Source organism: Dipodomys merriami, unplaced genomic scaffold (assembly GCF_024711535.1).
Source record: "Dipodomys merriami isolate MVZ:Mamm:240054 unplaced genomic scaffold, mDipMer1.0.p SCAF_248, whole genome shotgun sequence".
Taxonomy (NCBI): domain Eukaryota; kingdom Metazoa; phylum Chordata; class Mammalia; order Rodentia; family Heteromyidae; genus Dipodomys; species Dipodomys merriami.
Window position 1 is genome coordinate 1,034,767 of NW_027203915.1, and position 12,253 is coordinate 1,047,019.

Genomic DNA, 12,253 nt, shown 5'->3' on the forward strand with positions numbered 1-12,253 from the left:
AACATGCGAATTGTCCTTACCCAGGAAATACAGTCTTACTGTGAGAAACAAGGTTGTTGTGTAATTTAAACTAAACAGTAATTTTCTTAAAAAGATAATTTTGGTCAAAATATTTACGGAGAAAGTGCCCTTCAAAATGTAAGAACGTATTGAGTTTACACAGTGTCTTTGCACTTGAAGCACTGAAACACAGAACAAAAATCTGATTGGATACTTCACATTTCTAAGTAGCTCAAAAATATAATATCCTCATTAACATGAAATAGTGAAGACTTCTTTTATTACATAAGCCAAAAAGTTTCGGGATCAGAAAAGAATTGAGCAAATTGCAAAGGTAAGAAAACGCGTTCTTAGAAGCCCTAGCTAAGGGTACTGGCTTCAGCCGTGGAGGGGGCCAAAACTTTTTGATATAGATTGTCTTAATGTTTTTGCTACCTAAAGTGATTTTACAGAGCCTATTTGGCTCAGTATAATGCAGAAAAAATTGAATGAAGACATGAAAATAAATTCCACCTCCAAATAAAAGAGTTTTAAAAGAGAAACCTGAAGATGTAGCAATGGCAGATGCAGTATAGTCCTTCACCTTCACTAGACTTGAAGCCAAGAAACTGTGATTAATTGGAAATCAGGCAAGAGCTAAGAAGGGACATAGAAGTAGGACATAGAAGTATTGTCCTTTGTAACAGACAATGTAATCCAAGGAATGGGTGATTTAACTCTATTCTTCTCCATACATCTTGTTGAGCAAAAGCAAGACCAAGAGAAAAATAATCTATTGAAATGATTTTGCAAAGAATTATTCCACTGTTCATAATATGGTATCTAAGGAAAGTCTTAAGAGAGAAGATAAAAGTTGTAAGAGAGAAGATAAAAATGGATTATTCTTCAGTTTCCTCTAAGCATTTTGTTAGCAAAATATATCTTTGAGGTTAAAAGTGACTGAACCAAAAAGGGGTGGAGTACTTATTTTTGTGGGCACATTAGACACAAGAAGATTTCAAGTTAAAGAAAAAAGAAAAAAATATAGCTAAATATTTGTGATTACAGGTTCTTGGACTGGTTTTTTGGAGACAAAGATTTGCATTAGTGTTGGTCTTCATAAACATAGTTGTGACAACAAAGAAGGAAAGAAAAAATTCCAAATCTCTTGACTTTATTAAAAGTATGAAAATAGAGTAGTGAAGAGATTGAGAGAAAACAAAGAGAACTGCTTTCTCTCCAGTGGAGTAATAGGTTCTTGTTCTTGTTTCTTCCATTCTGTCTTTACAAGCTATCAAATATGCCTCAGGACTGGAGTATCCAGTTCAGACAAAGAACATTCGCAGAAGAAAATATTTGCAGTAGATATAGGTGATTTATAACCTTAGACAATCTATTTAAATCTGTTTAAAATTCTCCCCACACCCCAAACTGCCCTCTTTGCACAGCTTTGTTTGCTTTTCCAAAGACTGACCTTCATTAACTATTTAAAATTTTGATAGGTCATATTCATACTGTCTAGAGATTGCTGTTTGGTTGTAATTTTTGTATGTTTTTGTTTGTTGTTGTGTGTTTTAACTGAATTTCAAAAGGTTGTGCAAGTGTGTTACAATTAAATATGTCCATCTAATTGTCTAATGCTCCTGGATCAGAGTCACTCCTTCTATCAATCTGAACCAACCCTTTCTCCAAGATTTATTTCAGATTTACCACTTCCTTTATTACATGTGTACATTGAGTATTCTAGCTGTACTTGTCCCTTGTTGTATTTTTCATTCATTCTATTTCTTTACTATTGTTCCTCTCTGTTTTCAATTTCCTGATAGTCATTCTGTTAAACTGCCTGTTAATACTTTGAAAGGTTTATATACATTCCATGGAGTTTCAATCCCACATATACATGAACTGATGCCAGTTTATATTTCCATAATTCATTCATCTGCAATAACAATTTGCAAGACTGAAGATGTGAATCACTTAGACATGATTTTATTCTCATTCATTTGGAAGATTAATCTTTAGGCAGCAAGAAAGTTTAAAAATTACTTAGAATGTATTCCTAACTACCAGTTTTTATAAATGGCTTTGTACAATGGTGTGTGATTATTTAATTTTACCTAGGATAATATTTTCTACTACCTATAAGTTTTGGAAAAAGAAGAAAACTAAAATTTACGAGTGTAGAGGAATATGATAGAAATAGAAGACATATTTTATATTTGTCACATCTCTGATCAGTACCCAAATGCAAGACTTAAAGTCATATTTCTTACTATATTAGACAGATAGGGAACACATAAAACAACACTTGATAAAGCAACTATTAGTGACTTTTTAAAATGTACGTTCTTATGTGATGAAATTTACTTTATTAGCTAATACTTGGGTTTGGAATATGGGAGGCTGATCTATTTAACACATTTATGGAAGGCACCTACTAAACAACACAAATGGTGGGGGTACTATTTCTACACTTTAATGAATGAATTTGGTTGATATTAATGTTGGGTAAGTAAATCAACTCTATTTTAACTTGCTCCCTACACTTCTAAGCCTTTTAATGTCACTATCATCTACTTGTCAAGTGTTATTTTGGCAAATGTGATTTTAAATAGTTTATTTGAAAATGAATATACTTTCAGGAGATTAAGGGTAGGTTATCATTAGTTTGAGAATAACAACATTTTTATACTATACAACCTAGTTTTCTGAAGTACCGGTGTTTTGAAGCACTAAGGATCTTCTTACTTAATGTTTTTCTAAATTATATTTGACCTCTAAATCAAGTTTTCCTAGCCTTGGTAGACCAATTATGGATCTAGCGTTCCAGAAACTATTTTTGGCCAACTTATGCTGCACTGAAATCTTTCATTAATCATTAGGAGAGGGGTATTAAAAATAATCTTGTTCATTTGTGATTTTGTTCACTCATATGGGCTGGTCATTTTTAAATTGAAAATTTGAACTACAGTACTTTCTCTCATATTTTGTGATCTCATCTTTCATTTCATGTTGCCTTGCATTTCACAGTTGATTACTGCTAATTCCTGTAAGGAATTGGGGACCTGAAATATTATAGGACATGAGAAATTGAGATTAGTCTTCAATTACTTTCTGTTGGCATGTTGCATGAGCCTAAGTGAGAAGTCTTGCCCTTGTTATCTGATGTTGCAGATAATTTGAACCTGGTATCCTAGGGCCCGTGGGTCCTGCAGAAGAATAATAGCTTTTAGACATCATATCAGCAAAATTTGGGTATAATCAGTAAGAATGCTTCAGAAATATGGAGAAAAACACTTTGGGACCACCAAGTTAAAACAATAAACAGAGTATCAGAGTAAAATCACATACATTAGTGGAAAACAATACTGTTATTTTACCATATGAATTCAGAAGACCACGAACACATAAGGTATCACAAGTTTATACCGAAGACATTGAATTGATACTTTTTATATTCTAATATATATTCTAAACCTAATTATTTATATTCCAATCTATTTATGAGTATAAATGTCAATATATTTGTCAAACTATCAATTCTAGTAAGATTCACTGTGTGAAATTTAAAATCAGCACATATAAATATAAAATATATAAATATATATAATATAAAAAAAGCAATTCTGTTTTAAAGTATTATTCCATTATCTCTTCCTCAGTTTTTGGTAGAGTTAGATTTAAAGCTTTACCATTTGTTGATTTACAGCCTAGAGGCTAGAGATACTTATGGACTTCTCCAGGAGCTATGGAAATATTTGGTGATAGAAAGTCAGTAGTGTAAGTTCCTGCCTGGTTGGATGATAGACAGGCAAGGACCGTAGGTAATCATGCATATGAACAATTTTTTCACCTTCTTGGCTTTAGCTACTTTTGAAATGATAAGTATAATAAACAAGTATATTTTGATAAAATGCCTTCCATTCTAAACAATTCTGTCTGAACTGTTCATCTCTCTATGATCTTTTGTAACTAAGGTTAGTTTTGTTCCAGTGGACAATCTTTGCTGTCACGGTAAGATATTCTGATTGGTCTGTTCCTACATGGAAGAAAGGTAAAGGGTCAGCTAGACATTTGTCCCAGCAAGACCTCATTTGGGAAATTTTAAGTTGCACAAGTTAAGAAGTAGCTCTTAAGCAAGGCTTTCTTTGAATCCATTAGCTCCACAAAGCTAACTCAGTTGATAAATACTTGAAAAGCAATCACCTTTGGACATAGCTGTAAAGGCTTCAAAGTATGATTAAATTTAAAATGAAAAAGACAAAATAGTCATTGACAAAAAATTGCAAATGTGAGCAATCGACCAAGAAATATGTTTTTTTCCATTACACATAGAATTTTAGAGAAATAAGATCAATAGAATTTTTAGGAACAATAAGGGTTCCTTGTTATAAATAGTCAACCATGGATATATGCCTGTATAAAGAGTGCATCATTAAGTACTTAAATTTAGATGATACTACATGTTTCAGCAGCAGGCCTACCCAAATTACAACAATACAGAGATTAACATAGCACTTGCCGAAGGATGATATGAAAATTTGTGAAGTATTCCATATTTTTCATTCTTCTGATGCAAGAAATGAAAAACAGTTAAAAACAGTTATTAAAAAGTTCATTACAAAAATAGAAGTGTAACAATACGTGTAATTCATAGAATTAAAGGTTAGTTTGACATCAGTATATTAAATCTTCACCTGAGAAAGGCCTTTACATAGCATAACCTTTACAAAACTTGAAATTAGTTAACATTGTCATTTTATCCCAAAGAAATAAAATAATACAAGGACCTAGGAAAAAAAAGAATCTTAAACTTTTTCTATATGCAATGCAATCTGAAAGGACACATTTATTAATGAACATATACATTATATAACAATGTAGAATTCAAAGTATTATATCTAGGAGCGAATTAAATAGATTATGGACATTATACAAACAGATATACTTTTTTCAGAAAAGCACCACGAACATCTTTAGTTTCTATACTATTTATTTCAAAAGATAAGTTAAAATTATTTCTGATTTGAAAAAATCACAAACTCTGCAGAAATCATTATAGATGTACACAAACAACTCTTGAATGTATTTTGACATCAAAGTCAGGCAATTCACTTGGATGAATACATGGAATCCATGAATTTTTAAAGTAAGATATTGCTGTTGCTTTGTATTTTGAAAATAAAAATTGTAGGGAAACAAAGGATGGACTGGCATTTTTGAAATTTAAGAAACTCAACCAAACCATTACAACTTAGGAGAACAATTTGTATAGTCTTCCACAACTTCAAAGAGGTAGTAATACTTACTTATCCTTTTGGAAATATCAAATGCAGTTTTCGAGATCCAAAAGAAGAAATTTGCTTGGATCTTCCTCAATTTTTTTCTTGCAAATGATACCATTCCTCATTTTTTCATCTTACTTCCTGTCTTCGTCAGAATTGCTTAACCGGAGACTTTGAGTGCCAGTGGGAATGAGATGTCCATGTTTTTCTCCAATAGTTCACATTGATTGAACTGGTCAGAAAAATCTGGTGAATTTTCTGCATATATTTATTCACCATGATTTATTTTATCTTTTTTCCATTTTTACTACTCTAAATTATTCTAACTGGAGAGTAGGGAATTTATAGAGAGCAGAGGAAAGATTTTCCTCAATATTCAAAGGTACAGACTGAAAATTAGGACCAGTGGTGTCTTCATGTGCAGCTTATTCTAGGAATGAGAAAATAGGAAACAATGGCTTCTATGTAAATGATTTGGGAAATACCATGTTATAGTGTAAGAGAACTCACTATTCAACTTATGGGCTTAAAGAACTTTCTAATAGCTTTCTAATGTTGGTATTCAACATTAGAATAAATGTATAATGCAGTAGTAAAATAGAAGTCCTTTGTATGACTACCTAAATTCTTGTTTTATTAAAGACATTTGTTTTCATCTAAAAAATAGGCCTGTCTATTGTCTTCAGGTGATTTTGATGATTGAAGATGCTTAATGAGAATGTATTAGTAGTCCTTTTCTATCAAATAAATTTCACTTTTTCTTCTTGGAGGATATAATGATCAAAGCAATAATTCAGAATCAGCAAGCAATCATTCAGAATCGTGCTTACAGTGCAAGTGAATAACCAGTAAGTAATCCTCGATACCATTATCCACAAAGATTTGTCACAGATACAATCTGCCTGCCTTCTCTAGCTGCTTTCCTAGCCTGAACCTATTCCTTCATTGTACAGGAAAAGTGTGATTCAACTGATTTTAGTCAGATCTGTTAGTAGAATTATCAAGTATTTAGATTCTTTTTTTAAAAATTAGTTGTGGGGCCTGAACTCTGGGCCAGGGAACTGTCTTGAGCTGTTCAAATCAAGGCAAGCACTCTACAACTTCAGGCACAGCACCACTTCTGGATGGTTCTGTTTATGTGGTGCTGATTTGGGAAATGGCAGAGCAGAAAGTGAAATGATGCAACCAAAAATATAAAAACAAAATAAATTAGGATAATTATGGAGCAATCATATTGTCTATGAGAACCATGAAAGAGAGAGAGGAAAATAGATAGAGATGTGCAATGACCTAGCTAGCCACAAAATCCATGCTTCTATTTTTTAAAAGAGATGGAATTAGAATATATGAATTTACTTGAAATTAGTAAATACATTTTTAGTAGCCTACATAAAGAGTCAGAGCTTTGACCAAATTACAAACAAGAATCTTAAAACTTGTGCTGGGATGGTGGATCAGTGGTAGAGTGCTTGCCTTGCAGCTTACTACAGCAGAGACTATTTCCAAAAAGGCCACACATATGAATAATAGGGATGAGGATGAGTAAACCCCTCTTCATTGGGAAGCCTAGAGTGGAAAACTAGAAATTGTCCATGAGTTGGTAGCTCAAGGCAGATATTCATGCAATAACTGTGAATGGCTGGACACCCCTGTACAGTGCTTATATGTGGAACATATTGCAACAGCACACACACACACACACACACACACACACACACACACACACACACACACACACACACACATCATCATCATCATCATCAGATTTCTTCTTATTTTTTGCATATGGTCTTAAGAATAAATTTACATTACTAACATGAATTTCTGACAGGAAAATATCATCACTGTACATCTTGGTTGTATGCTCTCAGCTTTAAATTACTAAGTATGTGCATTAGATAAGTATAGGAAAAAGTAGGAGCCACATCGGTGGCTCAGGTCTTTAATCCTACCTAATCAGAAAGATGAAATCGGATGATTGTGCTTTGAAACCAGACCAAGAAAAAAAAGTCCATTAGATTCTGATTTGAAAGTAACCACAAAAGCTTGAAATGGAGCTGTAGTATAAGCATTAAAATGCTAGCCTTGAGAAAACTAAAACAAAAAAATAACAAATTCTGGAACAGAGTCAGGCCCTGAATTCAAGCTCTAGTATTAGCACAAAACGAATGAATGAATGAATGAATTATCTAAAAATAAATTAAGTGGTCACATGTGGAGAGGCAGGTAAAATATAACAATCGTGGAGACTGGATTATGTATTATTTTGTAAAAAGGCAAATTATCATTTTTCTTAATCATTAATATTTTATTTGAACTTTATTGTACAATAAACCCTGAGTTTGGCATGCATGTATGTGTGTGTGTACATGTGCGCACATGTGTGTGTATGTGTGTGTGTGTGTGGTTGCAATGTTGCTTGCCAATGTGGATAGAGTGAGGCTGAAAAGAGCTGTGTTGAAATGTTGTTATTTATCAGGGTTCCATCCTGTCATTTCAGTGGAACCACCCTTCTGTACATGTTATTTGTCAAATAATAACATCCTCATAATCAAAGCATTTACACCATTAAGTTAGATAAAAGAGATCACTTTCGGTTCTTAGTATATGTTAGGCAAGAAGATACACATATAATTAGGTAGGGAGTTATTGCTGTAAGATGACTGTCAGTACAAAATATGTATTTGACATCTTAAATTGGATATACTTTTAAGATATACTCATAGAGTGATTTTGACCAACTCAACCAAACAGGTATTACTCTGGTTATTCCTGTGAAACTCAAGGTGGATAAACACTTTCCAGATTTCTGTTGAAAATAACTTTGTTTGTAAGATCATATCTATTCACACTAAGATAATAAACCCCATATTTTTTAGGTTTGAATATCCCATCATATTTACTGAAAATCAGTATTGTGGATATGTTTGTTAGATATACATTGCAAAAACAAACAAAAAGCATGTGTCACCTCCAGATTGTGGATGCATTTGAAGTTGTTTTGTACATACAAATGTTTCTTAATTAATTGTTCTTTTGTGGGAGTAACTATCACAACTTTAACAAATAAGGATTTTTGAATATCTTTTCCAATATAAATAAGATCCCAGAGAAAGTCTTGCAATTTCTGAAAACCCTTTGAATATTTTATGATCCTAACTACTCAGGAGACTGAGATCGGAGGATCACAGTTCAAAGCCAGGCCGTGAGACTCTTATCTCCAATTAACCACCAGGAAACCAGAAGTGGCACTCTGGCTCAAAGTAACAGCACACTAGCCTTGAGCTGAAGAGCTTGGGGACAAAGCAAAGGCCCAGAGTTCAAGCCCCACAACCGAAAATAAATAAATAAATAAATAAGTAAATAAATAAATAAATAAATAAATAAATAAATAAATAAAGCAGCCGGGTGCTGGTGGCTCACACCTGTAATCCTAGCTATTGAGGCTGAGATCTGAGGATCATGGTTTTCAGTTCATTGACTATACAGCTAAAAACATTTCTGAAATAAACATTGTTAAAATCTGAAAATGTAAATGGGTATATAGGCTTTTTATGCATCATTTTATGAAAAGCCAGTTTTTATGAAACTAAAAGATATAGAATAAAAGAATGGAAGTGAATTGGGTGAGCTAATTATTAGTATAACTTTGTTTTCTATTAGCACAGTCTTTTGAATTACATGATGAAGTTAAATTATGTCCTTTGTGACACTATGCTTGTTATTTTTAGAATCTTTGTAGTTATAAGAGTGAATTTGAAAAAAAAAGAGTGAATTTGTAGTATAAATAGTCTTCGAAAATGATTAGGATTAATCTTGTGTTTTGTGTCCTATTCCCCTAAAAATGAGTTATTTTCAAGTGTTAATAGTTTATAATTGAATCTTCAGTATCATAAGAAATTTTGAAAAAATGGATTGTGCGGGGTAAGATGTAGCTGCCTCTTCTCTGAACCTCCCCTTTGCCTCCGGACTTCTCAGGGGCCAGCAGCAGCCCGACCAGGGGCACGGGAACGAGGGCTCAGCAAATGACCATGGGCTTGGTGTCCAACTAGCAGTTTGCAGGTGGCTGTGCCAAGGCAGTGGAGAAGGAGCCAGAGTAGGCGCCGGGGGATTCGGCTCAGGCGGCGGAGGAGCTGCAGCTGCTGCACAGGGCCGGCATCTGTAAGTGGTTCAACGTGATCATGGGGTTCGGCTTCCTATCCATGACCGCCTGCACCATGGTCGCGCTGGACCCCCTGGTGGACGTCTTTGTCCACCAGAGTAAGCTGCACATGGAGGGCTTCTGGAGCCTGAGGGTGGGAGAGGCTGTGGAGTTTACCTATAAGAAGTCTGCCAAAGGCGTAGAATCCATTGGATTCACTGGGCCCAGTGGGGTGTTCTCTTTGGTAGTGAGAGGCGGCCAAAGTTGAAGAACATGCAGAAGCGCAGATCCAAAGGAGACAGGTGCTACAGCTGTGGTGGTCTAGACCATCATGCCAAGGAATGCAAGCTGCCACCACAGCCCAAGAAGTGCCACTTCTGCCAAAGCATCAACCACATGGTGTCCTCCTGTCCACTGAAGGCTCAGCAGGTCCCCAGTTCCCAGGGAAAGCCTGCCTACTTTAGGGAAGAAGAAGAAGAAGAGATCACAGCCCTGCCCTGCTCCCCGAGGCCCAATATTGAGCCACCAGAGTAAGGGGGGCTACTCTTGCCAGCAGGAAGTTTCAAGGAGAAGGCATGAAACGGCAAAGTGGAGAAAATGGGGATATGGGATGGGTTGGTGAGTAGCTGGCACTGCCATATGTCTCAGGCCGGGATGTCCCAGCATCACCCCATCTTGTCTTTTGATGAGGGGAAGGGGTGATGCATAGGAATCCCATCATGATCTATCCCAATTCAAGTGAGGGGCTTTGGGGGAACCATTTTGAAACCTGCATACTTTATATGATAAGCTTCACCTGTCCTACATCCTTCCCCTCCCTCTGCCCCCCCCCCCAGCCTCCAGCTTCTAAAAATGACCCAGATTGGCAAGTTGTTCCTTTAAAGAAGGATGTGTCCTATTTCTCTTGCCAGGGTGTGAAACAAATAAGCATCAGACCAGCAGATCCATGGGCCCAAATCCCCAAGGTGTAATACCTCGGGTAGGAGGGACTGTCAGGAGCAAGGTAGGGTTGTTTTGTTTTGTTTTGTTTTTTGTCTCTCCACCACCTCCTCTCCTAAACATCTTGTTTCCTCATCACCCTATCTTGAGCCGTAGTGCTGGGAGAGCTTGTCCAGGCATTTGGTTGTGATGACAGGCAACATGGGTTACTAGGGAATGGCTGTAAACCTGCTGCTCTGTGCTTCTCCCCGCCCCGCTCCAATTCTGGGCCAATGTGATTGTAATTTATTTGTTCCCTTGGATAACTGCACCTTGGGCCCCGCTTTCTCCAGGATGCCAAAACTGCACTATATGTGAGAATGATATATCTTGTGCATTTTAACTTTTTTTCTTATTATACATATTCTGGTATTGTATTTTTATATATTTTAATCTTAAGGCCCTCCTTCCTGCACTGTGTTCTCAGGTACATGAGCAATCTCAGGGATAAGTAGGCAACAACTCCAGGTCGGCACAGCAGGAAGAATTTGTTGTTTTTATCACCATGGAGAACAACCATTTGTAGTGCCTAGCCTATTGAACTACTTCATTTTTGCCAATTAGAGCTGGTTTTTCTGCCATAAGGTCGTCTTGAAACCACATCAACCCTTGGAAATGTTTTTAATTGGGTTGCCCCATGACTTGTTCTCCTTCTGCTGGAAGAATGGAAATTAGTCTAAACAGGAAATGGTGGTGCAGACAAGGTAGAAGAGGCCCAAAGAGGAAGCCAAGGTTAGTAATGATTGTCTAATCCTATGGCTCTGGGACTTGTTTTCTTTCCATATACCACATCTATCCTTTACTAGGTTGGCCTGGGATTACTGTGCACGTAACTGTATATGTATTTTTTTCCTCTAAGGAATGGGAATTGATATGTTTGGATTTTAAGACCACAGATATGTGTCCACCTTGTACTAGCCATGCAGGGATGGCTCTATAAAAAGCAAGGACCAAAATCCTCAGTCTCGGCTTCCAGGGAAATCCATAAATGAAGGCCTCTCTCTGGAGCCCGTGTCCTGCCCTGCTGCATAATTGTTCATAGTGTTGTGTTAGCTAAAGGAGAAAAAGGGAGTTTCGTTTACATTCTGTGAGATCACCGCAAACCTACCTCACTGTGTTGAAACAGGACAAATGCAATAGAATGCATTGGGTGATGTGTGTCTGATCCTAGTTTCTTGTCTCCCCACAAATGCTGGCCCATCTAGTTAATTGTATTTGTCTAGGCTCTGTAGGACTTTACTGAGTTTCTGAGTTGATCATTTGCTAGGTGGCCTAGTTTGCGTAAATAATAATGTGTGGGTTTTTTCTCCATGTTCTTTTTGAGGTTTTATTGTTTACAAACTTCTTTTAGAATTGAGAAAAATAGCCAAACCATCTTTGACAGAAGGTTATGCACTAGACAAAAGGATCTGAAGCTAAGTTGGGGGACCTTCTATAGTGAGGATCTTGAACTAGTTTTTCTTTTGTTCCCTCTCTTCCTCTATTTCCCATTTTGGACTAGATCTTCGTTGGTAAAAATAATAATAATAAGTCCCTATCTTCTACCCTTTTCTCCCTCAAAAGAAAACCTACATGCCCATACACAGATGACTCTTGGAATGTCTCTTCAACTTTTATGTGACTTATGCAAAGATTCTGAAGACGCTAGGGCTCCAACCTCTCCACACCCCACACACACACCTTGTTCCCAACCTGAGTCCATGTTTTTTAAACATAATTCTCATCAAATATGACATTTGTGACCAAACTTGTTTGTTCTGTAATACTAGAGAAAATCAAGTGTGGCTTTCCTTGTAGAAAGTGGGGTCAGGAGACCAGGAAAGGGAATATTAATATGTGTTCCAGTCACTCAGGAACTTGTACACAGGTG

The 12,253-nt window shown here is 36.1% G+C and overlaps 2 pseudogenes; both read left to right on the top strand.

Annotated features, from left to right (window-relative positions):
- Positions 1–4,442: 4,442 nt before the first annotated feature.
- Positions 4,443–4,542, top strand: LOC138836067 (U6 spliceosomal RNA; annotated as a pseudogene).
- A 4,753-nt stretch (positions 4,543–9,295) lies between these two features.
- LOC138836057 (protein lin-28 homolog A pseudogene) lies at positions 9,296–9,926 on the top strand (annotated as a pseudogene).
- Positions 9,927–12,253: the final 2,327 nt, after the last annotated feature.